Source organism: Trachinotus anak, unplaced genomic scaffold (assembly GCF_046630095.1).
Source record: "Trachinotus anak isolate AG129_WGS33_773 ecotype Australia unplaced genomic scaffold, CSIRO_AGI_Tana_v1 ptg000008l, whole genome shotgun sequence".
In the NCBI taxonomy this organism is placed as follows: domain Eukaryota; kingdom Metazoa; phylum Chordata; class Actinopteri; order Carangiformes; family Carangidae; genus Trachinotus; species Trachinotus anak.
The window spans coordinates 10,289,873-10,313,733 of NW_027273859.1; the positions used below are offsets into that span (position 1 = coordinate 10,289,873).

The following is a 23,861-nucleotide window of genomic DNA, read 5'->3' on the forward strand; positions in this document are numbered from 1 at the left end:
AGCAGGTGGTGGAAGCAGGCTTTGTAAAGAGACCACAGTAATCAGATCTGCAGCCCAACTCAGAACTGGAGGAGTCCAGTGCTGACCTACCAACCAACCAACCAAACAATTGCACTGGGTTAGTGTCCCCCCACCTGGATCCCTGAGCAACCAATGAGATGTTGCAGACACTGGCCCATGGAGGCAGGACCCACCATCAGTCTTCAACCTGGACCTTCCAGGAGGTGGAGCTCCCAGCTTTCAACCTTAAATGTGACTGACCAATCAAAGAGAACTTAGTACATTAGTACAAGTACTTAGTACATAGAACAGTACATCTCTACTTGCTAAAAAGTTATTGTATCCTTACAATTTCTATTAATGTTTTTCCTTTTATACTGTATGGAATTCATTTAATAGCATTTAATGCATCAACCATTTTGCACTGAGTCGCTTCTCCTCGCCTCATACTCTCATAGTCTTTCGTTTTCTCTCTGACCCATCCACTTGTGGCAACAATAGATGGTCTTTCTCTCATTCATACAGTGTAGTGTATAGTAATACTGTGGTGGTTGCTATAGCAACCCTCTAGTCAGACGATCTCATTACTGGCCCTTAGACATTTCTTTCTCACTCACTCTCTAAGGAATTACCACTTTTCATTATGATTTCCCTCCCCTCTCTCCCAACTACCCCTCCTTCTTTATCTCTGTCTCCCCCTCTCTCCCTCATCCTTCCCCCCTCAAAGGTCAGATGTCCTCCATGGTGGGGAGGGAGGAAATCTGTAAAAGCGTTGAGGTCTATTCAGTAACCCCCGTCCTCCCCCTCCGATTGCACCCCACAATCATTCTCTTCCTTTCTATAGCTGCAAAGAAAGGAGCCAGAAAAGAAGGGAGGGAAGAGAGGAGCCTTGAGTCTGCTTTTCTTTAGAGCACATTTTAAAATCTGTTTCTTTTTTCTGCCCTTCTCTTTTCTCTCCTCAAAGCTTCCTTTTGTGTGGAAAATAGCTCCTTGAACTGATGGTGGAGTAGTGGTCTGTGTTGACTTTTTTAAAATGTTCCTGTCCACAGTCAGTAGTCCATAAATTCACACACACACACACACACACACACACACACACACACAACATACACACATACATGCACGGTATGCACACCAATAGATGTGCATGCAAATCCAAACAAATTTGAGCTCATGCATACAGCATGTATACATCTTTTCAGGTATATACACATATAGTGTATATACACACTTAGCCTTGTCAGGTATTCACCAAAGCACACATCGTGTGTTTTACACAAATACTTATTCAAGGTTATTTGTATTGAGACACTACTGAAAATATGCATTTTGAATTTACAGGGTTGAGAGGCTCCAAAATCTGCTAATGTGTGCTAATGTCCATAATGCAAAAAATACTCATCAAATACACAACAGAAATAGTGAATAAGGGGGCAACTCCCAGTTGAATCCACAGTTTTCTCATAAAATGGTCTGTTCGGGTAACAAAGATAGTGGAGCCTGTTCTACCTCAGACTTGATCTCCATACTGCATCTCAAACTTTCACTCTTTCATTTCCTGACTCCTACAAAGGGACAGTGGACAGTGGGCAGATCCATAAGCCCTATTGCTCCATCTTACATTGATCCACATGGGGCTCTATTCAACTGCTTTGGCCGCACAATTGATCCCAGCCTCTCTGCTGTGGTAAACATTTTACTCGGCTTGCCTCCATCCTGATCAATAGCCTTCTTTTAATAATGTATCTCATTGATCAGTTTGGCCCCTGAGTAAATTGATCAATTATTTTAATCCTTTTTTTTTTTTTTTTTTTGTGTGGTGTCAAATGGGGGGCAAACTGCTCTCAGTTAAATGCCCGGTGCTCTTCTGTGCTACTAATAGTGAGTCTTCACATATTCTGCCTCTTTCAGAGGTTATATAATTCCAACCATGCTTGTCCATTAAATCATGTCACTATGATATGAATGTTAAACAGTCAGAGATTATCAGTGTTTCACAACAAAAGCGATATTCAAGCATTGTATTGTAGTTCTGATTAGGATGTAATTAATCATTTCCTTTTTCTTATGTATTGTCAAAAGATAAAATAGACAACTTCTTTTGAAAGCTGCGTGTAAGGTGGTACAGTTGCTGTGTTTTCTTTGTGACTGGCTGCGTGCTGATCAGGCTTTATCTCTCCACCTTCATCCCTGTGATGGATTTCAAGGGCATTGGTCATCAGCATTGGTGAAGTAAAGGCACTCCACCCACCACATCTCATTACTAGTCCTAATTATCCTGACAAGTCACCATTGGCTTGTGTATGCGCGTGTGTGTGTGTGTGTGTGCGCATGTTTGTGTGTTTGTGTGTGTTTGTGTGTGTGTGTGTATGTGTGTGTTTGTGTGTGTGTGTGTGTGTGTGTCTTGACTTCACAGACACAAACAAAGCTGTAAGAGCACACAGGAGCACACATGCATTTATTCTTGGCACAGACACAAGCATACACTGAATGCACAGACATAAAACAGCGAAGCAGTGGATCAATAACCAGCTTGTGTCCCTGAATTCATGGAAGGCAGCAGAAAAGGTATTTGAAATCCAAAGAGTTATCAGAGGCAAGTGAAAAAAGGGAGGAGGTAAAGTCTTTGTTAGTTTGACCTTGCTGAGATTTATCTTCTGCTGAGATATTTTCACAGATTGGCCAGGATAACACTGGGCAAGTTGAAAATGGAACAAAAGAATTGCAGCTTCTCCAATACTTGATCATTACACTTATGAAACCCCCTCCCCTCTCTTATGCTAATGCACACAAGCATAAACATATTCATTTCTGGCAGATTCTCTTTGATCTGCCCATGTTTCCACCAGGATTTGCTGTCTCTGCTTTGCCTCCTGGCAGGTTAGGGAACAGAGGATTCCCATGGCAATCAGAAGCTGATCAGGTGTGGTGAGCGTCGCCATGTTGAGCGTTAGCTCATTAAAGTCTCATCTTCATACTCCTCCACCCCCACCTATCTAAGATGACGTGACAGAGCCCATGGCACTTGAAACACCCCCCAGTCACCCCTCCCTCCTCCACACTAGCCACACCAAAATGCTCTGATGATCATCTGTCACTGGTGTACGATGCTACACTACTGCTTGCTCACTCTTCCAGAACACAGGTGTGAAGTATGAGCAGCGCAGAGCTGAAGTTTTGCATTGAAACAGCAGTCGCCTTTTCATGCTATTGTCATGCACCGTCCCAGTGGATGCACTTCACTTCCCAGATCATGCTAAATGTTTGACAGCTGCTACGGACATTAGCAAAGATATGAAACCAAGGAAAGCACAGAAACAGAGGGCCTTCACATGGTTTGTACTATTTGTCAAGAGATGTGGGTTTTTGTAAATCTGCTAAAAACAACCTTCAAATACAGATGAACTATATTTAAGGAACATACAGGAAAAACAATTTAAAGGTGATTCACGCTGCATTACACTGGCTGGTGTGTGTGCAAACATTAGAGCATGCGTCTGTGTGTGTGTATTTGAGCGTGTTGGTGTGCTCTATTGTGTGTGTCCATAGAGAGAGCGCTAATTGTAAAGGATGTGGCAGGTTAAGATAAGGTTATCTTGACGCAGTGAAACGTCTGAGAGAGAAGGCCAGAGCTTGCAGACGGAATTAGATTGATTAGAGGAGCCATATTTGGGCCACAGTGCTATTTCCAGATAGCCCTTGGTGAGCCTCATCCCCTGCGCCTGGCCTGGCTCTGCTTTCGTCCTCACCCCAGCTCTCTCGCTCCCTGACACTCCTGCTGTGCAGCAGGACAGCTGATAGTGCCACAGGCTGTCACTCACACACTAACTGACTGGCCACTGCAGGGCTGAGATAGTCCCAAAGAGTCTCCCTCTGACATCCACAGTGAGAAAAAAACGAATAATAAAAAGCAACAATGTATGCACCATTGCAAGAGAGCATTCCCTTCTCGGTGCAAAACTGTGTCTTCTGATTACACTTTGAGGGCTCAACACTCAATTCAACTTCATGTGTAGTAGACTGTAACTTAGCCTGAAGTTTTTCATTTCAATTTTGCCGTCTTTTTCATTCTTAAGACCTCGGGGTAAACCGATTCTTGCTGCAACTCTGTGGTTTTAAAGGAGAAAAAAAAAATCTCATCATATAGACTTCATATTAGACGAGGATGTGGCGAGGAAGTCAATCCCAAAAAATCCAGCACTCAATTCCTGCCATCAGGATCCTCCATTAGCCAAGCATTAGAAACAAATTAACTCTTCTCAGTTGAATGGCTTGTCAGAGGAAGTGTGGGAAAATCCTCTATTAGGCAGGAGTTAAGTGCCTATTGGAAAGCTGGAGATGGAATCCTGCCTAATAAAGGAATAGTCAACCATTGGAACGCCGGCTGAATGGAGGAGAAGAAGTGCTAATTAAGAGAACAAAGTGTCGTCTAACAGGCTGGTCCATTAATGTGAGTTTTAGGGCTCATCTCACTGGCATCCCCTGATTTCCTGAATATGACAAGGTTTTGTGTGATGGCATGTGTGTGTACTCTGCGTATGAAAGAAAGCGATAAAATTTGTTTATTTCGGCTGGTGGTGACAGTGTGTAAACAGATAAATTATGAATCCTCACTGGTCCCAGAGGCCACACTTTTTTAGACTAAGCTAGTCTCATCTCTGAATTTGACATGTCGTAAGCCATGCAATGAACACGCTGCTCCGAAACTATTTGGGGCGTTATGTCTCAGTTGAGCCGAGCCAACTCAAACCACAGCTCCAGTCTCCTCTGCCTCACAAATGCTGAGCATTTTCCAATTTTCAAGCTGTGAAAAGTGAGAGGGATGGCGAAACAGCGTCATGGACCAAACCGGGCGGAGACTCAAAATAAACTCACGCAGGCTTGGCCGAGTACGGTCTCCATCTCTGTTTATCTTAGTGAGAGTGAGCATGGGAGCCCAGTGATGAAATCAAAAAAGGGAGGAAAAAATTAAACAGAGTTGAACAGGCCAGTGTATTTGGTTGGGGTTGCCATGGTGATGGAGTGCATGGATGCAGATAAACAGCACGTTGAGTACTCAGGGAGGAATGCAGCCCTTCTGCCTGCGGTTTGGAGAGGAGGTTAACACTTCTCTTTCTCAACAGCTTCGCCACTCAGCAACATATGGGACCAAGGGGGGAGCAGGAGAGGAGATTGCACTTTAATTGCACACATCCAGGGATAAAAGGGAATGTGTAGTAATATTTGGAAAAATGCTGAGAAAAAGGGAGCGATGCGTAATGGTCGGTTGCATATTATGGCACAAGTTGTTTCAGTGTTTTCACTTTAAAATTGGAATGAGGGAAAGAGAAAATAGGGAAAAATTAAAAATGAGAAACAGAAAAAGGACTATGGAAAATTACAGAACCGATCTCTGCAGCTCTCAGGATGAAGGTTTGACTTTCTGGATGGCCGTCTCCAGTACAACAGATTGCACTTTGGGCAACCTCCTAAGTAAGTGAAGTAACCTGTCATCATTCCTCTTGGAGCACAGTGATCTGAAGGAAAAAAAAAGCTACCTCTGATTTGTTCAGTTATATTAAAAGTCACAAGGGGTGGGAAGCAGTTATGGATAAGCAGGTGGGAATGGTGGCAAACAGAAAGAGAAAGGGGGAGAAAGAAGGGAGATGGTAAGGAGAAGCCAATTTGGTGAGGAATGGTGGCTGTGGCTTGCTGATAAGAGGCTCTCCTTCTCAGCTCCCCCTGACAGAATGGGGAGGCCTTGTCTGTCGCCCCATTAGCAGCCATACCTACAAGGCGCAGCCTTCTCTACATGGCCAGCCTTCAATAGAGGGCAGAAATGGAAAATGGCTACTTAACCAATGATTACCTGATTGAAAGGTACCTGTCATGGGAGGGAGGGGGCCAGGAGAATAGAAGGGACATGTGGGGGAGGAGAGGAGTGAGTGATTTCAGTCCTGTCTCTGCACTGAGACGAACGTGTTACTGTGAGATTAAACCAGGAGTGTGTGTTTATTAAAGTCATGTAGAGGGGGGAGGGGGAAGGGAGTGGAGGGGTTGAGAGATGAGGGAAAGAAATTACAGAGAACTGGACTGTTTGGGGGGGGGGGGGGGGGGGGGGGGGGGGTTTGGGGGGGGCAGTGGAGGAACCAAAAGCTTTGAGTACAGTACAGCCAGAAAAAACGAGCCTGTCTGTGTTTCTGTACTTCTATGGATAACTTTTGGTCTGTGGTTGCTTTTCTAATATTTTATTTATGTACTGTGTTCAGGTAGTTTGTTAGTGTTTCGTGCGGAGCCAGTTGAGAAGTCCACAAATCATAGAGAGAATAGAAATGCCATGCTTAGCTGCAATCCCTCCTGATCAGAGAAACAATTCTCCTGGTATTACTGTTAATCAGAGCGCTGCTCCATCACTGCAGAGCATTCACCTGTACTTTCTTTTCCAGCATAATGGCTGCTTTTATTCTCTTCTCTAATTGCTTGTCGTATCTGTCCTTCTGGCTCTTTGTTTCCATGAATCGCTCTTATCACCTCATTCTGCTGCCATCCACCAGTGTCACGCAAACCACAACACTTCTGCCCAGATCTTTGCGAGGGATGCCCTAAGCCGAGGCATTTTTAATGGTCCCCGTAGGCCTGGCCCACAGTGCCATATGAGTGGCTTTATGGAAGCTATTATTAGTGTTTACTCACTGGCACTTACTGGGTCGACAGGCGTCCTGTGTCTCTCCATGTGCAGTGAGGCACTGTAACCCTGACTTCTGATTTTAATGTTATGGGTACCGCTATGGCTCCGTCTCTTTGCTCAATCGTTAACTCTGTGACCATTTTATGGGGTATTAATTGAGTTGTAATTTTGACTCAATGAAACCATATAAGAGTTTAATGCTGTTTTAACTTGAGATCTAATTGAAAACAGGCACTAAGCTCTCACGCTTGACATGATGTCCAATATGACGGAGATTAACTGTTTATTTGTTCTTCATACACACATTCTACATGTAAAAGAAATAGAAACCCTTTAACACAATAAATTTTCAGTTCAGCTTCGGCACACAGATATATTTTCCCTAACCTTTAACTTAAAACATAAAGACAAATAGTTAAGACACGAACATGTGCAGTCATGCGTGCACATGCACAAAGGGAGAGAGTAAGAGAGAGGCTTGGATGGCGCTCTGGACTGATCACATTACCTCATCTCACATGTATTTCAGAGGCCTGAAACCTGATATGCATGCAATTGTTATTTTAAATCACCGTCTGGGAAAGTTGGACCCAAGGTCTACGGAGTCACTAACCTGGGGGGAATAGGGGGGCAGGTTAAGAAGGGAAGGGTACAGAGACTGGATAGGCCACAGGGGCAGGTGGTACATTGTGAACTGACAAGTTTAAGGGTGCAGTTTCACTGAAGCAAGGAAAAGTCTTGATCTTTAAAAACAGTTATCTTTTCAGTCATACTTGTGTCTTCAGCATCGCCACACTTTGCTTCAAACCTGCTGTGTGGAGCTTGTGTCTCCCCCTTCTGGCAGTGAGAGTAATTACACAAAGAGAGCTCTCCAGCAAGAAAAAGCCACACCAATGGTCGTCCATGTTTGTCCCCGCCGTTGATCACTTTCTTTTTTAGACTGTAATCCTTCCTTTGAACTTTCCTTGGACCCTTCCTAGGTTTTTCTGCCATAAGCTAATAATTGCCGTAGGCTACTCCGTCGTCATCGCTGCGGTTACTGCCCCTCTCAGCTCTGGCAAACCAGTCATCACTGGTTCACATAAAGCGCATCACTACTGGTGTGCCAGCGTTGGAATTATACCACAGACACCGGATTTCAAACTCCCAAATACTGTGAAATACAGAGACATTTACCTGGCGCTGATAGGCTTAATCAGCATTTGCTGAACTCATTAGGCAAGAGCTTGATGTTCATTTATATGAAAAGTGCCCACTCCAGCTTTAAATTAGGTTTCACTATATTAAATGTAACTGAAAACTCCAAATAACAGTGTGTTTGTTAGGCCCATGATTGCATTGATGACTGTGTGCGGAGAAGTGGTTGGGTAATTTCCCTCCCCTCTTTCTGCTCTCTCTCTCTCTCCTTCTCCCTCTCTCATCTGCCACCTTATCTCTTGTATCCCTTCTCTCTATCATCTGTCCCAATCTTTATCCGTATTCGCACCTGCAAGGTTAATGTGTATGTGAAGGGAGAGAATATTGCATGGCGCTGACTTCAGATCCATAAGAATATATTTCACCTCTCCAGGCTGGACAGGCACCATGCCAGAGGCCACTGGATAACTGCTGCTTCCCTCCTATCTGCAACCCAGGTTAATTAAAGTTCCTCATCCCCTCTCAAAGTATGCTTTTAAACAGAGTGCTATGTGTCATTGGATTGTATTTTAGTCTTTTTAATGATGGACTCATCGTGTGTGTGTGTGTGTGTGTGTGTGTGTGTGTGTGGGGGGGGGGGGGGGGGGGGGGGTTTGAACGGACATGCTGCAAATTTAATATCATCAGTCGGTGCACACACACAACCTATTTTGATGCCCAGAATACCTCTGGAACTCAGCCATCTTGCACAAACCGACATGTCTCTCACAACAACATTTAACCCTCATAGTGTATGTTTGATGAATGAAGTATGTGTTAGATGTGTGGCATCCGTGTTTGCAGCAGTAGCGGTGTGCGGTACTCTACATGCCCTTAAGGGAGTGATTACTATCAGTTATCCCACCCACACAAAGAAGTTGATGTTGCATCACCTGCATAATGAATTCACCAGTAACTTGCCACTGATTCGGTTTCAAGTAACCCTACACTGGAGGCCAAGTGGGAAATACTGTAAAAGAAGAGACTGGGGGTAAATGCAGGAGCTCAACTTGTGGATCTCTCTCTTGAACAACCAACCAAGCCACAGGCCCTCACATTCCTCTATAATGATGTGTAATACTTTGAATCCACAAGGTTAAGTATGAGTGGAGTGGGATGCCTGCCGGTGGACTTAGATACGGGACTCTGACTCACATTAAGGCAACTTTAGCTCACGACTATCAGTGTTAAGTGTTAATGAGCAGGCATGAACAATTACCTGCGGGAGAGTCAGGCTGACACACATCCCCAAGTGCATGTGCATGCATGCAAGCAAAATGCAAGCACACACTCAAAATAAACAAAATGTTTCAAAGACACAAACATATGCATGTGTGTACAAACACAGATGTGAACTGTAACCAGATGAGCAGACGTATATTTCTGCATGCCAACACATAAATACTTTGTAGCAGTATGGCGCATGCAATAATGCTATTATGCAAACAAAAACATTTGTTGTATCGAGGCTTGTGTTAATAATTGCGTCAGGGGTTTTTCAGAGCAGCAGAAAAAGAAACTGCCCGTGACCTTCTCTTTTTTAAACTCTCATTTTCTTGCCTTTAATTTCTCCTTCTCTTCCTCTTCCATCCCATTGACTCTTTCCAGATCACTGAGCTGTGGCAACTAGCAGGACTGTACCTACTGTAGAATCCATATATAGAATCCATAAGCATTAAACTTTCTTTCATTATTTACTTTATTGGAATTGTTGAAACAGGCTCTGTAACCTGCTGTAGGGCAAATAGCTTCTATGAAGATACTGAAGTTACGCTTAAGTCCTTCTCTCTGTGCAGTTTCACTCACTTTTTCTCCTCCTTTTTTCTCTCTCCCCTTCTCTCCTTTCCTTCCATGATTTATTGGATGATGATCCCTTCTCTTCCTCTAAGGGTGAGCGACTGCTTTGGGCATTCAGCCAACAGGACCTGCTTTAATTGATGTCAGTAATCTGGTCACCTTGAGAGATAGTTAAAAGGGCAAATCTCTATTAGCTTTAGTTTATGGCGAGCAAATTAATACACACACACGCACTTTCGAAAGACAGTGTGGAACGCTGCACAGTATATATGTGAATGTAATACATACAGCAGATATTAGCAACAATTCTCGGAGTGCTAATCTCGTCAACTGCTGTTTGCTGTGCGTAAACATGAAGGTGTAGTCTCTCTGCTGAAGCCCCTGTTCCCTTAAACGCTGTAAGAAATACATTACGACTAGTGCGCAGCCAAGATAAGTTATTTCTGGTCGGATAAGCACAAGGGGATGTATCTGAGGGAGCCAAAAGAATCTACATTAAGGAGAGATATCTGTTAATTAAATCTGTCCCTGCCTGATCTCTATCTGTAACACGTAACTTACACCGCCGCCGCCACTGCTGCTGCTCTTGCTGTTGCTGCTGGATGAACACACACACACACACACACATACACATATACACATATACACACACATGCACATACTTGCATATTTATAAAACTTAAAATCCTACACTTCCCGTTCTATCAACCCATTGTCCATTGCAGACTGGAGTGGGAACACATTTCCCAACATAAAGGCACTACAGGGTGGCACAGTATATTTTTTCATAGGTAATATTGTCAATTCTTTATAGCGCCATAATACCTAATACCATAGCCTTTATGCCCATATTATATGCATAAAGGCTAATGACCCTGCTGCTGGAGAATCAGGCCTCTCAGTCACTTTTCATAAGTCGCTCTCTCAATCCATGCTGCGAAGAAGAAGTAAAGGTGGTAAAAAATCAAGACACTTCATAAAGCATATGAAATTATTGTCGGTTAAATTAGTATTCTCTTACAAAGACAACACTACATGTTACCCATACAATACAGTATGTTTTGCTTTAAAAGAAAGGTTTTATGAGGTTTTATGTGGCCTCACTTTTATTGCTTTTTTTTTTTTTTTTTTGGTGCATATTCAATTTCTTTTCCATTTTTTGTCTTCTTTGTGTCTTTTTTTTTCTTCTTCTTCTTCTACATCTTCTTGTTGTTCAGCCGTTCCAATGTCTTGGGACTCTGTGTGGTTATTCCCGAGAAGGACAGGGGCTCGGAGGTGACTGGTGGGGGCTGAAGACTTGGGGTGTATGCGGACCAGATGTCTGGGCTTTCATGAGGCTGGGGAGGGGCAGCGGGAGAGGACGGCTGAGAAGTGTGTGTGTGGATGTGGGGGTGGGGGGTGGGGGGGCAAGGCTGTTCTCAATTACCCTGATCAATGGAAGTGGAGGCGGGGGGGGGGGGACACTCACCACTGTAGAGAAAGGACACAGATTGTTAAAAATGAGACAAAAGAGAGTGACGGAAAGATGATGTAAAGGGGGGAGTCGTACTTGTGTCATAGACCAACCTTTTCTGCCTGTGCAGACTATGACATTGTAGGTTTATTTTTGAAGGGATTGTATTGTATTGATTGCAATAAATATGGACGGAAAACAGCATCTTACGCTGTGTTGAAGGCATTCAGAAAGTGATGAAGTCTACTTTCACATTATGTATACAGTAATGACCTTCTGATAACTTGCATTTTTTATGAAAGCTTTGAAGCCACAAATAGGGGTTTGCATAAAGTGAAGGTATTCATTAGAGCAGTGCAGGATAGCAATAATGATTGCTTGATTTGCTTCTATAGACTGCCACCATTATTTCATTAGTGTGGCTTCAACAACAATAAAAGATCCTGAACTACAAGATGGTTGAGCTCAAGCTGAGGCCCCTGCAGATCAAGTGGTGGCTCTGTTCTGTGTTTTAATTAGGATTATATGTCCTCTTTAAAGGATTCCTTCTCTGAAGCCTTTCCCATTTCGAGCCCTATAGGGTTACACAAGATTAAAAGCACTTTTCCATCTTTAGCCTCTGATACATCTTTGAAATTGTGCTTGGTTGCCTGTCTCTGGAACACTTTATCTCCCCCTTGGAAGGACTGAGGGGTGAGGGGAGGGGTAAGGCGAGGTATGCACATTCTTTTTTTTTGGACTCATTTGCTTTGTATTTACTTATACATTTAATGTATACAAGGTAGATGTTTGGCTGTGGCATTTTCATTTATGATATCACTTTGATCGAATGCAAGGGAGTTTTACATTACAAACTAGACTACTACGGCACTTTTGATACAGCATGCCTGTGTCCAATCACAGAGATCTTCCCCCGTGACCTCTGAACCTTACTCCTGTGGGTAGAGAAAGAGAAAGGCATTGGTTTCAGGAGAGGGAGGGGTTCAGGCTGGCTGTCTCTCGCTGCAGACTGCTTAGTCCCCCTCCATCACCACCCCGACCCCTCCTCCCCCTTACATTTTTTTGCTTCTTCTTGAAACCAACTTTATTCTAAACACTTGAAAATCCTCCACATGTGCAAGCAATTAGGTTTCACGACTTGCTCTGGATGAGAAAGACCCACAGACATGCATAAGCGCACACACAAACATGCCTAGGCGAGCACATGAAGACTGAATGGACATGCACTCATTCAAACGCAGGTACACACACATGGATGCATATATAAAGGCTTTATTATGAATATATAATATACTGAAGAAAGTAACATGACATCATGTATTTGATAGATATTCTGCATACACAGATCGCCCCCTCAGCATGACTCACATTTTACATTTACCACTGTTAGAGAAGTTTGTTACTGTCCGTCCCTGCCAATCCTTTGCAAAATCTTACATGTCCCCTCTTGCAATGATGTGTCAGCTTCAGCAAAAGTTAGTGTTTGTATCTGAAACTATCCAGTATAATAAAACAACAACAAGGAGGAAAACAATCATAGGCTAAACGGAACAGTTCTCTGTTAGTTCCAGTGGAAAAATGTCCAGTAAGGGTCTGTTTGCAGGAAAAAATAAGCAGAATAGCAGGGCTACTGTTTTTCTGGCTCTTGACCCTTATAGCTACATTAAGCAAAATGCCTCATCATTGAGTCTTATGTAAATACAGAAAAATCCTACGCTCTGTTAGACTTCCTTAGTGAATCAGTCCTCAGTAAGCACTTGCTAAAATAATATATAATATATTATCAATCTTTTTCCTTCATATATCCATTTTGTAACAGATTAAATGTTCCTTTGAGGCTGTACTCAGCTATCTGTCAGAGTGTTCTGGGTTCAAGTTAGGTTTACTTCAAACTCAACCACTGAAACAGTCACTGGGCCATTATACAAGTACAGTAATTGGACCCTGAGCCAATTTTTTTTGTGTGCCTACCTGAGCCAAAAGCTCCACTGACACATTCAGTTGCATAAGCATGAAACACTTTTTACCCCAAGAATTTACTGGATGAACAAAATACAAACTGGTGGAAAATATCCTACTGCAATAGAAAAGACTGCAAAATATCTTTTAACCCTGCCCACTGCCTGGTGCACAGCTGGCCTACATGACAGCAGCTAACCAGCAGCATAGGCCTTCAGTTTTATTTCCATAAGGCTGTTGGTTTGCTTATAGTTCACAGAGAGAAAAAACCTTTACAGTCACGGTTTCTGTGTATGTGCTGAAGCAGTATAGTTTGTGATACAGCTGACAGTTGTAAATGTTCCACTTTTTGTTGTTTACAAAATAATATTACAGGCACATCAGGATATGGGAGTGCATCCTCAAGCAGTTTTCTGCTGAAGTCACAGATCTGCAGCTAATGAGCAAGAGATGAGACAAAAATGAAAACATGCAATGGGAAACAGTCTGTAAATGAAAAGTAGTGCAATTGTGAAAATGACTCTGGAGGAGAAAAGTGTTGTAGCTATAAAACAAATGTAGGAAAAATAAGCATCTGTAAACTGTCAGAAGGTAGTTTTTTTCATGCCCTTCACTGACAATAAACATTTTAATCATTAGTAAATGATTATCTGCACTACTCATCTTCATACAACTGTTCTTTGAATAAACAGGCTTAGTTGTGATTGTTCTCTAGCAGGCAAACAGACTCATTTCTAGCTGCTTGGCCATTAGCGAGCAGAAGCCTGTGTACATGCTTCACATTAACAACAATTTAGTTAATTAGCTAACAGTGATTTGTAGACCAAGGGCTGATTCCTTAAGTGGCTGTCAGCTGGACATGTGGTGGCTCTGGTCTAAGTGATTATATGTACTTTTACCTTTGTGTTGGAGACGGCTGTGATGTTGTACTACACCAAAATGACCAGCAAATGACCGGCAGGTGGGTGAAGTGATCAGCAGACTGGACGTCGCCGCCTTCACTCTTAATGACGTTTGATGTTTTCTTGAAAGGATTTCTGAATCTTTTTGTCTGAGGAGATTATGTCTGTGTTTGATGATGAGTGTGACATGTCACCTTATCAAGACTAAATGGCTAAAGATTCACTGAGGTAACATTGGTGTGATGTGGATAATCATTACATTAATGACACACATTCACATGGAGTGTAATTTAAAAGCAATTATGGGATCAGTAACCTTTTTAATCCAATCATCACCTAGAGTAGGCACTGTGTGTCATGCTGTATCACCTGGCAAATGGAAACATTAATAAAATGTTAATCAATCACAGAGAAGGGGACTAAGCTGACAGGTAGGTCAGATGGAGTTAACATATTGATAGAGGCGTTGACTTTCTGGGCGAAGCTAGACATACAGAAGAGATTTTGTAGAAATATTACATTACACACATCTGCCCAGAATGTGTGCGGGCAGATTTTCCTACTAGTTTAATTCAATATACCTTACACAGTATTTTCCAAAAAGCACCACACACCATATATAAATAGTAACACAGATGCACACACACACATGCACACTCAGACACAGGCCTCCAGTTTTGCCACGGGATGCTGTTTTCCAGCTGTTTAAACCACGGCTCAAATTAGCTGCTCAGCCATTGGAAGGAAAGGCAGGCAGGATACCAGTAATTACTGTCTGATTGGTAGAGCAGCTGCAATTAGCAAGTTTGAGTCTTGAAGATTTGCATACATATAAAAAGCTGAGCGAGGGAAGGTGCGGTTACTGTAAAAACCCCCATAATTCAGTGGTCCACTCCAGGAGCTAAGGTAAATGAAAGATGGTGTAGCTGAACTACTATGATCCATCAAATGTTAATCTCTACAAGGCAGGATAGTGATGGTCCCAGTGTTACTCAAGTTATGTTATGTATACACTATGATTGTGTCTTCACAGACAAACCAAGCCAGACATGACACAGATATCATCCATTTCAAAACAGTGCGGAGGAATCTATTTGCTCCCTGTACAGTATCTGTGTACTTCCACCCCAGCAGCACTGAGGAGAGTCTCAGCAGTGGTCCTCCCTTATCATAGCACATTTAACAGGGGGCTAATCCAATCAGGTGGGATAACAGGGTTGCTCTCTGTGAGTGGAGGAGGATCAGGCGAGTGCTCCTCTGCTTCCCATTAGTGTGTGTCTCTCCAGCCGGGCCTATCCTAATCCCATTTCCCCATCTAAAGCCTTAACCCAAACAAGCACACAGGACAATAATCTCCGGTCACACTCCTGTCGGCTGCCCCGGGCCCGCTGATGCTGCTAATGGATGGCTAGCCAGAGAGATGCCAAGAGACTGCAAGGGGACTAGATGTGGTTTGTTCAGCCAAGGAACCACAACATCCACAGCCTTTTCTTTGTTTACAACTCCTCTATTGTTTTTCTCTTTTTGTCTTCAGTAATATTGTATATCTGTTGCTGGTTTGTGTTTCCTCTGCACTACCAAACACATTTAACCACAGAAAAAAATCTGGTCTTTGCAGAGATCATTTTTCAATTGAGCGTGTCAACAGAATTGTTTTCGTAAATACATTTGATTATAAATAAGCATACTCATTGCCATGAGAGCTGTTAAAAAAGGTAAATTTAAAGGAATAGGTACAGATTGGTGGCATGGTCAGGAAAGTCATACGATTTTCTTTCAGATTTGAGACAAAGGAAAAAAAGACAGAGAAAGAGAGAGAGAGGCAGAAAGAGAGTGAGAGAGAGGGGGGGAGAGAGGTTTTGGCTCTGTATCCCCGTCTTTCTGTCCCTGTTGACGGCACATGTGCCCCAGATGCAGGGTCCTGATCCAAACCCAGGCTCATCCAGACGCCACCCCGAGTGTCTCAGATCACTTACACACTCTCCAAGGACCTTGGAAAAAACAGCGTCATCCACATTTCTCATTTCTTTTGGTTTCCATAAGAAAAATGTAACCCCAACTTCCTAATGAATTCCAACTGAAATATGGTTGGTGTGACAGCATGTACCTCAAACAAGGCTTTTCAGCTCAGCATTTTCATGTTCCATATGGAAGATATTAGTTTCCTCTCATGCCATAGTATAAATTTGATCATATCATTTTATTTTTTAGGGATAAGGTGGAGAAAATAACTAGAAGTATAAAATAAAATAAAAAGTACCACTTTTATTTTTGGATAATTGCTGCCCATAAATAAACCTCAAAGTATCAGTATAACTCATTGTCTTCACTGACTTTATCTTTACCTATATTTTTATCCACCCTCACTTCACTATCTCCAGCCAGTTGGATGAATGACTGAATGGTAAAGGTGCTCTTTGTGTTTTGGTCTTTGTGTGTGTACACAGCTGGCAGCTGTGCTAGATCACAGCTATTAGACTAAATCAATTATGAGGCCGATTTTTCTCCTCATATTCCTGAATCCAATGGATGTTCAAGATATCTTGTTGGAGGAAGAATTATGTTGGGAAGCTGAACTTTATTGAGACTGTTCAGAAAACTCTTCATTTGCTCAGTTTAAAGCAAACTGGCATATTTACATTTGGTGCCATGGAAGTAGTATCAAGTTCTTATCCTGCAGTGAAAAGTAAAGATGCTGACATAGAGATGGCTGGATGGGTGATTTCTACTTTCACTTTGACCTAGTTTTGCATATGATGTATGTGTATGTATATTTATCACATAGTTTGCAAGTATGAGTGAGCTCTTAAATGTAAATGACAATTTTGTCAATGTATTCCAAAATTACATTAAGGTTGGTCGGTTAAGGTTTTTCAATGTAAAAACTTTGTAAATGGGGCTATTTGCAAGTTTTCTCTGCCACCAAATGTAGTTTCATGCCATGAGCCAGTGGTGGTGATTGTTGTTTGACAAGAACTTAGGCCATTGTTGGGTTTACAAGACTAGAGGTTATAATACGTCATCTGAGCAATGCTACGTCTTCAAGGGCAGATTGGAGGCCACAGTGAGTTGCTATATCGGAGAGTGAGGAGATGGCCTAGCTGGTTAGTGTACTAACTTCAGTAAAAGAAAAGGCGTGATAGAGAGAACAGTTAACATTAGTGTAGCTTTCCACCCCTGGAGACAGCTCCCAGTGAGTAAAGAAATGAAGTTTGCGGCGGAGCTTGCAACAGTTAGTAAATAAACAATTATTAATGCTGACGCTGGCTATAGCAATGGCAAAACTTAAAAGTAGCCCCTTTAAGGTTGGGGAGTTGAGTGTTTCAGCTTGAGCTGATCTCTAGCGGTGTCCTCAGGCTTTAAGAATCTGCTTCATAAATGTTGAGAGACAAAAGGGAAAAGGAACGAGAGACAACAGACAGAACTTGAGTTTATGGTGAGTTCAGTCAGCGGTTGAGCTCAACATGAACATAAAACACTCCCACAGAACCCTAAAAAATGGAACTTCAGTTATAAGCCCTGTATCTGTTCAAAGTTGGCCTTTGCCAATGGCTATGCATGGTCAGAAATACAGTATGTGGGCATTGACTTTTTGGCCAAAAGATTTCCTAGTTCACTAATGAACTTTAACACTCAGTGATGAATAAAGTCTAATATCCACTCGTTATTTAGCAAGGTTTGATCCACTAAGTCATGGAAAGTGGTTAGATGTTTGACTCTCATAAAGAGCCACTTGTTGAGCTCTTTACTTTCATGCTGTAGTGAAGTAGCTCACAACTGGCTTGTTTGAGCTTGTGCACTGGGATAAGTTGCCACAATATTTTGTATATTGGGTGGTTAAGAGCCGTTGGTAAAGTCTCACTGAGATTAGCATTAGTAACCCTTATAATTCAGTGGTAATATCAAAACAGTTGCTCAGTGGAGCTTTAATCAACAATAGGAATGTTGGAGAAGCTTATGGTCTCAATTATGCACATCTCCATGATAATTTTGTCAACTAGAGATAACTGCTGTTGTTAATTTGCTTAGCATCAGCTAATGACTGCATGGCAAAAAAGCTTGCTGTGTTACTGGCAAGCTAAATAGCACAAATCTACTTGAGAAAAAAAAAAAGAATCATCAAAATTATTCTAAATTGTTCCAAAATTGTTGACAGCTGTGGAATGTGGTAGTCGGAGAAAAAGTTCAGCCATCTAAATCATCAGTGGCAATCAGGTTTTAGAGTCAGTCATGTCAAAAAGTGTTGCCTTAGTTTACTCACCAGTTTCACTTCAGTGTTTGGCACAGGCAGAAATTCATTTTAAAACACCCTAGAGCCACCAGTTTATTCACCAACAACTGCCTCAATTATCCATTATGTATCTCATCTGGCAACAGCAGTTAGCACTCTGTCCACCCACAAGTAAACCAGTTTAAAGGGCTGTGTACAGCCTACATCAAGCTCCATCAATCAAGTGTTTAAGGTTACAGAGGAGTTTGGGCCATAGAGTCTATCAGGTGGATTTGTACAAAGGTATAAGGTACTGCTGCCTTAGAGCCTGAACTCAGGGCAAGAAAGTCAGGGGCACACTATGTGCAAAGGTGTTTGGGGAGACACACTGCTGTAGTCTTCAGCGTGGCTGCTTTGCATTTGCTTTGTATATTGGCATAGCTACTCCTTTAATTTTGCTCAAACTCAAACTGATTTTACACAAATCAAGAAGACTAAAAGTCCATGCCAGTGGCGCTTGTGATGCTTTGAGCCAAACAGTACATCAGCATGCCAAAGTATTAGTACTTGTCTCACCCCCTAAAAAGAGAAATAACAGAAATAAATTTTAAAACTCAGATTTCATTCCATAACCTGGCAAGATAAAATGAACATGCCATACCATACTCCTCAGTCTTGGTCCGCAGTTCCTCTTCCCTAGTGCAACACAAAAAACTTGCAAGGCTGACTAAATGTGCAGTATTGCCTTTTAATGACACCTGCATTCATATGTTTGAGTTTCATACTCTGCGTGATTATTTTACAAGACTTTGTTGTTGTGACTACCTACAAAAGGAGAGAGGAAATGTACTCACACAGAATTTTCTCACTGACTCCACTGCTGTTATTACCATAAGTGAAGGGGTCAGCTTGGTTTCCAAACTAGTGGGTTGTCTTTGTCATAGATACTGTAATAAGATTAGATGTTAAGTAAATTAATTTATGAACACTAATCAGTTTCTGGCATGAAACCTTGTTGTTACATATTTGCTGACGGTCTCAGTAAACAGCCTACGGTAACTATCTTTATTATCCAGCCAGCTTGGCATAGCTGGAAGTTTGACTTGGCTTGTGACCTCAGGGAAAACATCGTTCATAGCTGTGGGTGAGTTATCATCGACTTTCGAATGATGACGGTACTAATATCGTATCCAGCTATTTTGAAGCCAGCGACACTGAAGCATCTGTTCTTATGCTGACAATCTGTCTTGGCTGAACATCAGACAGACAGGCAGCCATGTGATTGTTGTCAAATATCACTCCAATAGAAATGCCCAGCAACCACAGTGGCAATGCTACAGCATTAGTGGTCTAACATCTCTGCTTCGCTATCTTGGGTGTGTGCCGACGCATATTTGCAATGTTTCTCGCTGAAATTAAGGGTTACAAAGATGACTGCTCCTTTATTTTCCTTCTTGCTTCCTTATTTAATGTTAAATTGATGTGACCTGAGGAACTCAACTCTGAAACTGTTGTCTGTTTGTCAAAGAGTATCAGTCTTGATCTATAAAGTCTATAAAAGTCTTTATCTATATTTTGTTGTTCTCTGTGTCTTAGGACTTAAATATCTAGACATATGTGAGAGAATATATATATATATATATATATATATATATATTCTTGTGATATATTCAGTATATATATATATATATATATATATATATATATACTGAATATATCACAAGCTGTGTAGGCCTGTGAGAGCATCAGCCTAATTGATGTACCTGAGCAATCAGCTGGCCCACCTAGTATTTATCAGCTGTTGTTTTCTTGTCACCTCCGTCTGGTCCTGATGATGGATTTAAAGTAAAACTGAAAGCTCCAGAAACCTGTCACCATGTCTTGGCCCCTCTTTGAAGCAACTTAATAAGTTTTAAATATTAGTGGATCTTCTGGTATTTAGTGTATGACTGTGCTACTGTGCTACTTATTGATAAAAATAGGTCCCTATGGGAAACTGTTATTTTGAAAAATAGCTACGCTACCTAAAAGCTTTATGTAGTACAAACACTGTTTATGCATGCTTAAATAAATGCTCATCTTCAATGTGTTGCATTTTCATACATCCAACTTTTACTAAGGATACCGTGTATATGAAAAAACACTTGGCATTTCATGGTTGGGAAGTCTTGTCATCTCCCACTGTTAAGAAACTGCTTTTGCCAACAGACCGGTTTGGCCTGTGGATCAATTTCCTGATGCTCTCCTTTCAAAATATACACAGTGGTCTCAATGGAGGAGGCACAGTATGCATAAGGACAGAAAGAGAAATTGATGGGGGGAATGGGGTTGATAGAGGAGGAGAGTTGGCCCTGGAAGTCTCCACCTGGTGGGGTGGTTGAGGTCCAGCAAGGAGCCCCCACAGTACACAAAGCTCGCCTTGTGTGAGATAAGCAGCGGGCACTGGGAGGGCCCTACGGCACTATTTTCACAATCAGAGCCAGTTTGTTTTCTTTAGGCCTCAGAGCCTGAGCCTGTCAGGAGAACAGCATGCTGGCAGGGCTGGAGGTTGTGTTGGGTAGCACCGTAAGGGGAGAAAGGGGGTTTCCTACAGGGTGGGCTTGGGGTTTCAGGGGGTCCTCAACATTTACCTCTTATTTGACTATATTTGTTTACTTAACTGATCCCTTACTAGAGACATTTCCAGTTTGGCTTAAACATATACCTGATGCTTCAGTGTTAAAATCCTTACTCTGTACTGTAGTTGCAAGAAAGAGCTTTGTAATCTTTTGTGTGTTATACTCTTATTACCACATAATATGGGGAATTATGTACTAAATTTTAAGTTTAAGAAATCTGAATGTCAATGAAATCTGTAAGAATATACTTTCTTTACTAATAAGTAGATTATTCACATTGCAGCTGAACTTTCTGTCTTTAAAAACAGCTCTAGTGCTGCAACAATAATGTATCAATATTGAAAGTTTTGGTTCAGAAGTGTATTTTAGAGCTTGCTGGTTAATGCTGAAATAGATGCTCCACATATTTTCATCTAACCTCCACCATGCAAACTCCACTGCTAATGTTTCTGTTTCTTTTTTCTCTTTTGGCAATAAACTTGTGGTGTAATATTATGAGTGTTTATAGAGAAAAGCCACAGTGTAAAAGACTCAGAGTTTTAAGAATGTTTCCTTGGTAAAGACTAGTTGGAAAATGATACTAAAATTTAATTAGAAACAGTTGCTTTACTGTTTCGAAGATGAGATGCCTTGAGCAAGTTTTGTGAGTCGACTAGTTTTATCCAGCTTTAAAAAAAAAAACAAACAAACAATAAAAAGAAGAAAAAAAAAGAAAAATAATGGAGAAGTAATATTCAAGGAAATTACATTTTTCATAGAAAAAAGTGAGTACAGTTATGGAACCGCTCTATGAAGCCATTTCCGTGATTATTTTGAGTGCTTATTTGATTTTAAGTTAATTTCTCATTAGGTACTAGCAGTATATAAGGACTGCTCCAAGCCTCGTGTTGGGATTATTTAAAAGTGGTTTCTCTGCAGGCAGGTTTCATGATTTTTCTCCCCATTCCACAGTGTGTCTTGGCCCATCAGAGGAGGTTGGCCGCCAGGACTCCTCTCAGCTCGCTCCCTGAAGACCCCTGGCTCCACAGAAACAGGAAATGGTAATAGTATTGCAGTGCTTTTCCTCCCCCTATCTGTATCCCCATTTCTCTCTCTCTCTCTCTCTGAGTGAACAAAAAACAGACGTGTAATAACATATACGTGTGGAAAAATGGACTGAGACCATAAAATAAACCAAAGGTATACATTGTGTCTGCAAGTATAAAAAAAAACATTCAGTATATGCTATATAATCAATCAATTAAACACTGTTTTGTTATAAAAAAAAAAAATCCTGAGTTTGATGTAAGTACATCTACCCAATAGTTTCCACCACCAGAGAATTGGAAAAATCAGATTTTTGTCAGTGCAGTGGATTGGAAAGTTGTTTCGCATATTTAGTTTGTGCTCAGTGGCGGTTGTCATGCAGAGGGCCAGTTGTGTCTGTTTGCACCACAGACTACGTAGTCTCTCCACAGGTGGATGACCTTCTTCACCCCCCTACCTCACCTCCTCCACCCCCACTCTGCCTCCAAGTGTTTATGAGTCACTTCACCCCTGGCCAAGCATGTGGTGAAGCCACCCAGCTCCAGTCGTATCAATGGGATCTGCTAACTAGCCCCCATGGACACTGCCAGGTTTTTATAGTAAATCGTGGAGCAAAACCACAATTGACTAAAAAGAGATAGGCTTGCTCTGACTTCACAGCATTTTGCGGTCTACATTTCCCTTTGAGTTTTTTTTTTCTTTTGAGTTCTTTGCCTTCTCTTTTTTCCTTTCATCCTAATTTAATATGCAGCTGGATCCACCATTCATCCTAATAGTTTTCTTTGTTTTAGCCTTTTAAAAACAGTGTTTTATCGTTTCAGCTTTCCATTGGAAGATTTATTTTTCACGAAAGCCTTAATGTGTTCAAGAAGTCCCAAAGTTAGCTGCTATAATGGTGCAGCCACGAAAATCTTCAGACATTTTATCCTACAGCACAGTTCTATAGGTTGTTGTCCACACCTTAGAGAATCCAGCTAAATACGATCACCATACGCCATTTTTCTTTTAGAGAGGTTGCAGTGGAGGCACAAGATAACCCCTGTGGAGCACAGATGTGGACAGCTCAAGCCAAAAGCACCAGTTCTCTTTGCCAAAATACAACCATAAAAATCTGCCTGCAATAAGTAACCATGAAACCAAAATGCCTCTTTTCCTATAACAGAACTGTGAGATCTGCCCCATCAACCGTGAACCTGAGTTACACAGGGGAACTCGAGGGAGTGCTGAGGCCTGACTGGGTTGAAAACCATCTGGGAGGCTGAGTTTATACTGGACAAAGAAATCTGCACACAGAAGCCATAAAACATAGCATGTACTTGCACATAGATTCTTACAAGGACTTTCAGTTTTGTGAGGCGTACATCCCACACAGGTGCCATCTGTAAATACAGACACAGTACATAACATTCGTGTAACCTTTCCTCAGACCACACCTTACACTGATATCCATTTTTGGCATTCCAAAACACATAAGTGTAGTGCAGAGTTTTGCTGCCAAGGGTTTCTCAGTCCAGTGCCCAGCTCCACAGCTCTCAGCCTGGGCAGAGGAGGGAAAAGTACTGGGCGTCTGTTCTCGTTCCCAGGATTGGATTCACAGCACTGCACTTTACCCCTGTGGCTTCTCTCAAAATGCCTGTTAGGTGCTTGGCAGAACTGCAACATTTTCATTTACATCTTATGTCTCTTCAACGTAGTGATGGATCAGAACAAATTCCTGCTCAGAGTTGTGTGTATGTGTTAATGTACACAGTTTTTCAAATGTTTTAGATGTAGTGGCTTTACTGTTTTTATTATCAGCTGCACTTAGAAGGAAAAGTTGCAAACAGTTAAAAGCAGCATTATGGAAAGTCATATTAATGAATGTGTCTCCTGATACAGAGCATACTGTAAATTATTGTGAAGTGTAACACAACACAACGGACCAGCAAAATGATGGTTTTTCAAAGATAATTTTCAGAACCAACTGTCTAACTTAAAAATTTTGCACCATTAGCTAAAAAAATGCTACTAGTATCACTAGAATCAGGGACACATTACATATACATGTCAAATT

The 23,861-nt window shown here is 41.7% G+C and overlaps 1 long non-coding RNA gene across 2 annotated transcripts in view; it reads left to right on the forward strand.

Moving 5' to 3' along the window:
• Window positions 1-23,861, forward strand: part of LOC139623878 (uncharacterized) — a 72,924-nt gene that overhangs the window by 46,733 nt on the left and 2,330 nt on the right. For both annotated transcript variants that reach the window (XR_011691601.1, XR_011691600.1), the window contains one exon: window positions 21,734-21,822. This is a non-coding gene — a long non-coding RNA (uncharacterized lncRNA). The remainder of the gene's footprint in view (window positions 1-21,733; window positions 21,823-23,861) is intronic.